This window comes from Callithrix jacchus, chromosome 10 (assembly GCF_049354715.1).
Source record: "Callithrix jacchus isolate 240 chromosome 10, calJac240_pri, whole genome shotgun sequence".
In the NCBI taxonomy this organism is placed as follows: domain Eukaryota; kingdom Metazoa; phylum Chordata; class Mammalia; order Primates; family Cebidae; genus Callithrix; species Callithrix jacchus.
The window spans coordinates 2382943-2391187 of record NC_133511.1 but is presented as its reverse complement, the minus strand read 5'-3'; the positions used below and the strand labels follow the sequence as shown (position 1 = coordinate 2391187).

At 47.7% G+C, this 8245-nt stretch overlaps 1 pseudogene; it reads left to right on the top strand.

The window, feature by feature from the left end:
* Positions 1-291: 291 nt before the first annotated feature.
* LOC118145685 (uncharacterized) lies at positions 292-6929 on the top strand (annotated as a pseudogene).
* Positions 6930-8245: the final 1316 nt, after the last annotated feature.

Sequence of the window (8245 nt, the reverse complement as noted above, 5' to 3'; positions counted from 1 at the left end):
TTATTTACCTTGCGGTGTGTGCCCCTCACATTTCCTTTCTCTCTGTGGCCACCATTCTCCTGGGGGACGTGGCAGAACGTGAGCCGCTGCGTTTGAATCTGCGGAAACACCCTGGCGCCGGTGGTTTTGCGCGTCCTACCATGTGTCATCTCAGGGCTGTGGCCTGGCCCTGGCAAGGCCCCCCCCCCAGTGTGATGCCTTCCCTCGTCGTCGAGATGACTGGATTTTGACGATGGAGTCGGTCTGGTGGCATATTTTGCTTAAGTAAACAATCGTAACTGTGTAGCATCGATGTCCAACGGTTGGCTGTGCAAATCGAAAACAGCGAAGCGTTGGAAAGTAGGAAGCATCCGATGAATAATTGTGAAGACTTAACAATTGTTTTATGATCAACTAGAGTATCTTGTTTTTAAACTTTTGGTTTTCGGTTCTGGAGACCAGCAGTGCATACTGAAATCACGCTCTGAGGAAAAGTGTCGGTATTTCAGATGCTCCTTGCTAGCGACGGGAACTGTATTGCAAGCCAGGCTTCACGCTCCGGTGTTTTCTGAGTTTCAGTAAAATGAAAGACATACTCCTGCCTGTATGTTGGTGTACACGCACATATAATTGTACATAAACCATAGAGGAGCCCAATTTTTTTTTAATGCTTAGGTAATAGAAAATTTGTAGATAAAAACCCTTGGCTTTTACTAGTCATGGACCGTTTGTGTCCACCTCCATGCTCCCTCAGTGGTGCCATAGACACAATGGCATGCAGTAAATGTTTTTGGTATGACAGCCAAAGACTTTTGAAGTTGACGCTCTTTGCCCATTGAATCTGATGCTTGCTTCTCTCTGGGGAACTCCAAGGGACAAACATTTTAAAAACTTCCAAATAGCAAGCCACTTAATTAGGCAGCCGGGGGAATTCCGAGACCCTGAACCATTTCCCATTTCCTGTCCGTGTCATTTCTGCCTGCCAATCAGTCACAGAACAGGAGGTCTTCTGTTCCAATGTTAACAGTCAGAGTAAGTGAGTGTAACAGTTCGTAATACAGAAAAAAGAAATGCCATGGCTCCCAATGACTAAACACATCCAAAAATACAGCTGGGGCTTGGTAGTAGTTTAGTATTTAGTTGAAGTCACTATTTCTCGGAAAGTTACAGAACATTCCTAACATGTGGGAAAATACATATAACAAGAATTGTTCATTCTGAACTCAAGATTATTTCTCTTTTTCAGTTCTTGTCCTGACCAAAACAGTAAGATAATGAATATACTTAAGTATAGGGGAAAGCTTGCATTTCAAAAAAGCAAAAGCCTTAGATAATTTTTCCAAAAAAGTAATATCGTTTAGGTATAATAAATAGTACTTCATAACTTTTAATCTTGTATAACTTTGTAGCCTAGTGTTATTTAATTCAGTTACTCATTTATTCAGTTAATTTGTTTTTCATTTTGCTAGTATAGAGTTGCTGTTAATTTTTTTAAATAAGCTATAGATGTCTGCTAAAGTTGCCGTGCTAACGTTTTTTGTATTTATGTATAAAAAAATATTTACAGTATTTAAAACAATTTTGAAGAAGAAAAGTAAGATTGGAAGGTCTTGTCCTAACAGGTAATGAATTATAATAAAACCATGGTAATTGAAACAGTCTTGCACCGACGAAGTCTCACTCTGTCACCCAGGCTGGAATGCAATGGCTCTATCTTGGCTCCCTATCCCCTCCACCTACTGGGTTTGAGCAGTTCTCCTGGCTCAGCCTTTCAGGTAGCTGGGACTACAGGCAAATGCCACCACGCCCAGCTAATTTTTGTATTTTTTGTAGAGATGAGATTTCACTACACTGGCCAGGCTGGTCTCAAACCGCTGACCTCAGGTGATCACCCACCTCGGCCTTCCAAAGTGCTCAGATTACAGGTGTGAGCCACCGCGCCAGGTCAGCTACACTAATCTTGGCCCCTCAATGACTACATGAATTTTCAGATCAGCCTGTCAAGTTCCAAAAACAGCTCTATTGGGATTTGTCTGGGAATTGCTTGAATTTATAGATTAATTCAGTGAGAAATTATAGGTTTATAGCATCGAGTCCTACCATTCATAATATATATGGCTTATATTTCTGCTCTTCCTTTAAGTCAATGAGTAATTTTTATATTTGTCTTAGTCTTTTTCTAGTGCAAAACACCCGAGACTGGGTAATTTACAAACAACAGAAGTTATTCTCTCAGTTCTGAAGGGAGGGAAGAAGAAGATCAAGGCTCCAGAAGGTACAGTGTCTGGTGAGGGCCTGGTGTCTGCTTCCAAGATGGTATCTTGAATGCTGATTCCTCTGGGGCAGACAAATGCTATGTTATCATGAGGCAGAAAGAACAGATGTACCATCACCTCAAGCCCTTTATAAGGCACTAATCTCATGCATGAGGGCTCACCCTAATGACTTACTTCTTAAAGGCCCCCACTTAATACTATCATTCTGGCAATTAAGTTTTAAACAGGAATTTTTGGAGACACATTCTGGCTATAGCAATACTCTTCGTGAAAGGTCTGTGTACATTTTGCTAGATATATTCTCAGGGTTTTGTTGCTATTGTGAATAGGATGTCTTTTTCTATTACGGTTTCTAAGTGGTTATTTCGGATGTACAGGAATGCTAATAGTTTTTTTCTAAGTTGATCTTGAATTAGAAAACCTTGCAAATTCTGCTACTAGTCCCAATAATTTATCAGTATATTCTTCTGGATTTTCTGCATAGACAATCATATGGTCTGCAAATACAGGTAGTTTTCTTCTTTTCAATTTAAAAATTTCATTTTCTTCATATGTTTCTTTCTTTCTTTCCTTTTTTTTTTTTTTTTGAGACAGAGTCTCACTCTGTCACCCAGACTGGAGTGCAGTGGCACAATCTTGGCTCACTGCAACCTCCACCTCCTAGGTTCAAGAGATTCTCCTGCCTCAGCCTCCTGAGTAGGTGGGATTACAAAGAGCCCACTACCATGCCTGGCTAATTTTTGTATGTTTGTTTGTAGAGACAGGGTTTCACCATTTTGGCCAGGCTTGTCTCCAACTCTTGACCTCAGGTGATCTGCCCACTTAGGCCTCCCAAAGTGCTAGGAATACAGGTGTGAGCCACCGCACCTGGTTGATTTCCTTCCCTCCTTCTCTTCCTCCCTCCTGCTCTCCTTCAACTCTCTCTCTCTTTCTCTCTTTCTTTTTTTCAGAGTCTCTGTCACCCAGGCTGTAGTGCAGTAGCACGGTCTCCACACACTGCAATCTCCACCTCGTGGGTTCTAGCGATTGTCCTGCCTCCACCTCTCAAAGTGGTGGGAGTATGGGTGTGAACCACCGTGCCTGTTGATTTCTTTCTTTTTCTTTCTTTCATGCAGAGTCTCACTCTGTCACCCAGGCTGTCCAGTGGCATGTTCTCCACACATTGCAACCTCCACCTCCCGGGTTCAAGTGATTCTTCTGCCTCAGCCTACCAGGTAGCTGGAATAATAGGCATGTGCCATCACACCCAGCTAATTTTTTTGTATTTTTAGTAGAGAGTTTTCACCATGTTGGCCAGGCTAGGCTCCAATTTCTAACCTCAGGTGATCTGCCTGCCTCAGCCTCCCAAAGTGCTGGGATTACAGGAATGATCCATCTCACCTGGTTGATTTATTTCTATTATAGGTTGACTCACATACATTTTTGATGTTGGGCATCTCATAACCTAAAAAAAAAAAAAAAGGCAACTTCCTATGTATCAGCTGAACGCATTGCCTAGGACCTCCAGTGCCATGTTCGGTAGAGACAGTAATAGAAGCTACCCTTGTCTACGTCCTAACTTTGATGAAAATTTCTTCTAAAATTTTACCATTAAGTGTGATAATTGTTATATACTAAGGAAAATAGGGCCAGGTGTGGTGGTGCACACTTGTAATCCCAGCACTTTGGAAGGCTTGTGGGGAGGATTGCTTCAGCCAGGAAGGGGGAGGTTGCAGTGAGCCAAAATCTTGACACTGCACTCCAGCCTGTGTGACGGAGAGACCTTGTCTCAGAAAAAAAAACCCCAAAAACAAAAAACAAAACAAAACAAAACAAAAAAAAGGATGCTAGCTTGCTAATAGTGCATTATGTGTTGACTCTGTCCTTGCATTATTGAAATATAACCTAATTCGCCATGATGCATTATGTGTGTGTGTACATTACTGCATTTGACTTGGTATTATTTTATATAAAATTTGGAATTCATGTTTATAAAAGTTAACAATAGCTAACTTCTATTTGGTTTTCTATGTTTTGTATATTGTTAAGTTCCTTTCCTTGAATTATTTCATTTCATCCTAAAAGGCTTATTGTAAAGGTTATTTCCCCTTTATATATGAGGAAGTTAAGGTTCAGTGAAGGCAAGTCATTATCCCTAAGGTCACAGGGAAAGCAGGTAGTGGCAGCAGAAATACAAATCCTGATTGCCTGGCTCCAGAGGCCGTCACTAAGCACTGCCCTGTGTCCTCTCCCTGTGACAAAGACCCATCATTCAGACTGTTCCTGTTCTATTGTGAACTTTCCTTGTACATCCTTGTTCCAGTTTTGCACCAAGATTATATTATTCTAAGTAGTAAATTAGATAGGTCTTCTTTTTCTTTTATTATACAAATACTCCTCAAACTTTTATAAAAACCTGTTCCGTCCTATCACCTTTGCTAGCCTGACTTCTACAGTTTCGCAGTGGCCTCCAGGTTTTATGGCATTTGCGAGCTCCTGTCCTGGGGATACTGGGGAGGTCTACACCCCATAAAGCCAGGGATACAGACACAGATCAGCAGCAGACTCCCCCACCCTCCAGCATCGTTTCTTTTTTTTTGAGACATAGTCTCACTTTTGTCTCCCAGGCTGGAGTGCAGTGGCATGATCTCAGCTCACGGGAACCTCTGCTTCCCAGGTTCAAGTGATTATCCTGCCTCAGCCTCCCAAGTAGCTGGGATTGCAGGCACCTGCCACCACACCTGGCTAACTTTTTTGTATTTTTATTAGAGACAGGGTTTCACCTGTCCTCATCAGAATCACTGGATCATGACTGACCCCTAGAGGCGGCTTCTCTGCTTAACTGTCAGCCCATGGGCTGGAATGTGACCCCGCAAAGCTGCTGTAGAAGTTTCCACCCATCCTGGACCATGCTTGCCATCTGTGGGGGAAAGTCCTGTCCTTTGTCTTGTTATCCCAGCCAGCCTCACAGGCATTCAGCAGGTTGGAAAGCCTAAGCGTGTGCTGTGCTGGGCAGGGCTCTTCCGTGCCTTTTTTGGGGTTGAGCGGGAGTGAATTCCAGCCCCCAGCATGCTGCTGTTTATTCCCACCCTTCATCCCCACCCCCCTACACACTCACAGGTACAAACACAAGCACAGTCACGGGCACACACCGCCCTGGACAGCACCATTTCCAGCCTCCGAAGGGCGGTCTCCTTATGGGGAAGTTAATGAGACAATGAAGAAGGCTCGGGGTCAGGGAGGACCTCTGTCATAAAGAGGCTCCTAGACCCAGTTCTGCCTCTGACTTGCTGGGGGTCCATGAGAAAGCTGCTTCCCCTTTTTGGTCCCAGCTGAGAAGTGGGGGGTTGAGCCAAATGGCCTAAGGTTCTGGGAACCTCTAAGTCAGAGACCATAGCTGGTGGTCAAGATGAGGCAGAGTCCCTCGGGGTTAGCCGAATACCTGAGAGGCAGGACAGGCCCAAAGGTGAGCAGCCTGAGCACATAAGGTGGGCCTGGAGCTGGAGCATGAGCCCCACAGCCTGCAGAGCAGCCCTGGACTTGGGAGCCCACTTGCACCAGCCTGGTGGGACTTCAGAGTTGTGGGATCCAGCCTCCCCTAATGTTGCAGGGCTGGGGGCTGGGAGCTGCAGATTCTGATCCCACAGTTGCTTTAGACATACCAGATGAGCTGGGGCAAGACCCACCCCTCTCTATGAAATGGTTAGTCAGTCCAAATAGAAAAACCATGAAGGGCTGTGGAACAAACCCAGTTGTCCCCTGGGGATAGACTGGCTTCCAGGGTAATCAAGCAGCTGGCCTCTGGGGGAGGGGAACCAGGTATGAGCGGCAGGGTTCAAAATCTAGGCCCAGCCTCCACAGGAACCCCCTCTGGAGAGCCCAGGGCAGTCCTGGAGGTACAGCAGGCAGCAGGTGCACTAGGAGCATGTTTCACAAGGCACCCAATATTGCATCTGCTCAGAGAGGCAGCCAGCTGAAAAGTGGATGCAGTAGGCAGGGTGGTGGCTACTCCCCACGGCCAGGAGTCCAGCCCAGCACCCACTCCAGTCCACCTCAGTCCTGCTCAATTGAGTCATGCCCGCTCTGGGCCCTCTGGTCCCACCCACAGAGGAAGGGCTTTGGGGTGACCAGGTGAGCTGGCCCTTGTGGGAGGATGTAATTGACTCCTGAGCCTGGACAGCCAGGCAGCCCCTTGCCTGCATTCCCACCCCCACCTCTCCAGCCCCCTCATTCCCCAGTTCTCCCACCTGCTCCCCTGCCCTGGCACTTGCCTCTGCTCACTCTCATCTCTTTTCCTGCTCCCAGGCTCGCCTGCTCACATGTCCTTGACTCTCCTCTGAGTCTCCCTCTTTCCAAGCCATGCCTCTCTACTTGACACATCCTTCTTGATGGCACCAGAGTACACAAGCTTAAGTCCCTGCACCTCACCTTTACTCCCAGGCAGGGAAGGGAGATGACATGAAGAGCCAAATGCCAATTGGCAAAAGATCTGGAGTATGCAGAGGGGCAGATCTGAGGCTGTGGAAGCTCTGGGGGTTCCCTGCAGGAGGCTGCATTTAAGCTGGCTCTTGAATGTGGCTCTGAGCTGAGACCTCTTCCTGAAGCTTCAGATCAGGAGCCAGCTGCCAGCTGGACCCCTCCATTTGGTGTCTCAAAGGAAGCTTGCACTCTGGAGGTCTAACTCTGAACTTAGAAAATTCCCTAATCTCAGCCCTGTTTCTCCTTAGGGAAATCACCATTTCATGCCCAGTTCTGCACCAAACCCACATTTGAGTTAGGGGGCTCCTGCCCTGCTCTGCCCTGCACTGTGAGTATTCTGGATGAGCCAGTGCCGAGGGGGAAAGAGCTCTCAATGCCAAGCCAAACCATGTGAGGCTTAACTCCAACTTTAGCTCTGAGAGCTGTGGGTAGGGAAGAGCCCTAGTCCAGTTTGCTGTAGAGAGACCAGCCTGCCACTGTCTGGTACATGGATGGCAGGGGCAGAGTATGGATGGAGAGACAAGTAGGGCAGGGCTGGGGAGGTACAGACATGGCAGCCTCTGCAGGCCCAGCTTTTGCATCCTAGTGAGTGGCCTCTGCAGGCCCAGCTTGTTCCTCACAGTGGCCTTCCAGGCCCAGTTCTTGAAAGCCTTTTGGCGGCCCCTCCAGGCCCAGCTCATGCCTCTCGTGGCCTCTCCAGGCCGAGGTGCTACCTCGCAGCTTCCTCTCCGGGCCCATCTCTTCCTCCCGGCTAGGCTGCGTCTACAGGCCCACCTCCTGTCTTATCTGGCAACAACTTCTGTGGACTCAGTCATCTCCTACCCAGCTCCTGGAAGCCTCTGTAGGCCCAAAAGCTCCTCAAGTCTAACTCTCCAGGCCCACCCAGCTCATGCCTCATGGTGGCCTCTCCTGCCTTCCAACCGCATCTCCAGACCCAAAACTTCCTTAAGTCGGCTTTCTCGGTCTGGCTCCGGTCTCCTCCCGGTGGCCCGGCAGGCCTAAATGGCCCTGAAATCGGCCTCTCCAGGCCCAGCTCCTGCCCTCCCAATGGTCTCTCCAGGCGCAAAACTTTCTAACGGGCCACTCCAGGGCCAGCTCCTGCCTCACGTCCGGCCTTTCCAGGCCCGGCCTCTGCCTCCCTCATGGCTTCCTCCCCAGGCCCAGCTCTTCTTCCTCACTGGGTCTAAGGCTCAACTCCTGACTCACAACAACCATGTTTGTCGCAGCCCCTGCCCAGCTCCCAGCAGCCTCTGTAGACTCTAGTTGTTTTCAAGTCAGGCTTTCAAGGCCTTCCTTTGGCCTACCAGCAGCCTGGACAGACCCAGCTCCTGCCTGACCACATCCTCTTCAGAGCAGCTATTCCCTGTATGGGCCTCTTCTGGCCTTGTTGCTCCCTGGTTTTCAGCCATTTTGGCAGGCCTTTGGTTTGCCACACATTGGTCTCTTCAGCCCCATCCTCAGTGTCACATCTGCCTCTCAAGATTCAGCTTTTTTTTTTTTTTTTTTTTTCCACAGCGGCCTTTCTTACACCA